Source organism: Olea europaea, unplaced genomic scaffold (assembly GCF_002742605.1).
Source record: "Olea europaea var. sylvestris unplaced genomic scaffold, O_europaea_v1 scaffold2081, whole genome shotgun sequence".
NCBI lineage: Eukaryota > Viridiplantae > Streptophyta > Magnoliopsida > Lamiales > Oleaceae > Olea > Olea europaea.
In genome coordinates this window covers 113,217-115,962 of record NW_019238736.1, presented here as the reverse complement: position 1 = coordinate 115,962, position 2,746 = coordinate 113,217, and positions in this window count along the sequence as shown.

Sequence of the window (2,746 nt, the reverse complement as noted above, 5' to 3'; positions counted from 1 at the left end):
TAGCATCAATACACATGTCCTCACTTTGCAACACTTGTCTTATTATATGAATAGCTAACAATATATTATACCAAATAACCACGGCAAACAAGAAACTCAAAATTCATAATGTCAGAAGATAAACTTTTAACATCTGTTGATTCCTTATGGTCATCACATGTATTCACTAAGTTTAACACCTTAAAAATCATAAATGTAGAAGGCGATTAGAATTTTATTTAACATAGTAGAAATCAATGACTTCGTTTATTAGTATAAGTTGTACATAATAAAAATGTGAAACAATTAATTAAATGTTAAATTTATTTCAAAATCGAATTCAATTTATAAATGTGACAGCACTGAGTTCCTTGTACCACAAATAGGCGTCTCGAATCATCTTGCCTTCATCATCTGAAAGTGGAAAGGGATGAAGTGGAACGAGTTAACACCGTGCAAGCAAACGTCATGCATATGTTACATGTTTATGATATGTGTTGAACCTAAAATATGTTGCCAACGGATACCGGACCTACCCGCGCACACGCAAGCCTGGTCCAACATGTTAAAACTCGTGGACGGTCTAGAACTGGCACATTTGCAAAACGATTATACAATAATTACCAATTGATGTTTGTAGAATATGTATGTGAACTCGTATGTATTTTAAGAGAGTAAAATATGTAATCTTTGTTCTTGTATTGAATTTTGCATTAGTCTTTGTATGAGGTTCATGTGGGAGTATTTATACTATTATAAGTTAGATTATGGCCCTCGGTTGGGAGTACATGTGACCTCAACTTGTTGATTTACATATCAAATTCTAGGCATCAAATTTGACTATCTAACCTACTATACATTTATTAATTGGCAGAGTCGTCGCTATATTTGACAAGACAAGACACTTGCACCTCATGATGGGTGTCCCATCAATTATTCAAAGAGGATCTTTGTGTAAGACCAGATCTCTGAAGAGGAGTGACGCCAAAAGTGTTCTGGAGTTCAGCCTCGGCATTATGGGCCTCGGTATTGATCACCTTGGCGGTGATGTTGCCTCGACCAGTGCACTTCGATCTTCCAACATTTGGGCCATGTCATGGGTGTTGCTTCTGGATGTTGGATGATCTCTGTTGGCCTAGGGGCCTTGGCTGAAATGCCACGTGGCTCGACATGGTGGGGCATGGGCCCAGTGGGTCGGCCAAATGTGTCAACACGTAACAATATGCATATGATTTTTTTAAAATAAAAAAATAGAAAAATATTTCTCAATATCTAATCCGTTTTTATTTCATTTATTTAAAATCCTTAACATTAACATATGAGTTCACTTAGTGTATCCCATAACCAATCAAAATGTAATAGACAATTATTATTTGGAATTCGATCCATCCTACTGGTAGTTCCACAAAGCGATTAATATTAGCAAGATCATTGAACATTAGTAGGATATGCAGGTCCCCTATGCCCCATTTCACACACACACCTTTCATGCCATAAACATACACTTCTTAACAAAATATTCGGAATACATATCTCTTTAAAATATTATTTGACTCATTGACATTTGAAAGCCTTTTACTTATTGAAATTTCATGTACACTTATGGATGCATTTACATGTATAGATATATCATGAGAAACATTGGTGACATAAAAGTAAAACTCAAATATCATGTTCACATGAGAACAATTTAAGTAACACATTTATACATTTAACCATGCGATGTACGCATGAAAATAAGAGAAGATTTACTTACATTGAGTCCTAGCAATTCACTTTTTGAATGTTAAGCAGAGATGCTCCTAACCACCAATAAAGTCAACGTGTCCAAATTCCTAATTGATTATCATTCATTGAGAAAATTCGATAAATTCAATCCTTAAATGTAAACTCATGATATTATTCTGTACAATTAATTTCAGTTATTATTACTGTTATTATAAAATCCTATATGTAAATAAAAGTGTTAACGTTCATAAAACAAAAGTGGAATTCAGAATAAAAAGACACAACGAATCAATAACTATGATAATAAAAAATTTCAAAATTTAAAATAATTTATAAATGTAATATATTCACATGTAATAACACAAATTCACATTTAATTACAAACACAATTCCACATGTGTGTGTTTGTATATATATATATATATACACAACACACCTTAATAGTATCCAGAACCCAACGAGAGAGTGAGGCCGTGCATGCTGGCTCCGTCTGAAGTTATAGCTACAGTCGGAAGCCGCCAGCCAGAGAGGAGGAAGAAAAACTCGTACCTAGGGCAAGGCAACTGGAAAAAGAAGATAACCTTTTTTTTTTTTTTTTTTTTTTAAATTTTTTTTTTTTAAAAAATTAAAAATAGAAAAAAAAAAAAAACCTTTTTTTTTTTTTTTTTTTTTTTTAAATCTTGGGCCTTTTTTGGGTATCTCATTTTGCCTCAAAAAAAAAAAATAATAATAATAATAATAATTAAGCCCAAACCCAATTGAGTTCAATTGAAATTAATTACCAAATGGTCCAAATCCATTACCCACATTACCAATTTGGCATTCCAATATCCAAATCAATTCACACCCTTTGGGCTTCCTACGTCCTGCTACCCTGGGAACTCAGCCACCTACTGTTGCTGTTGGCTAGTCACCGCCGATGTTGACCTCTCCGATCTCGGATTGTGAGCCCCTCATGTCACTCTTTTTTTTTCGTTTTTGTTAGAATAATTCATTTGTTGATTTATCATTTATGAGTAACTTTTTTTTTTTTTTTTTT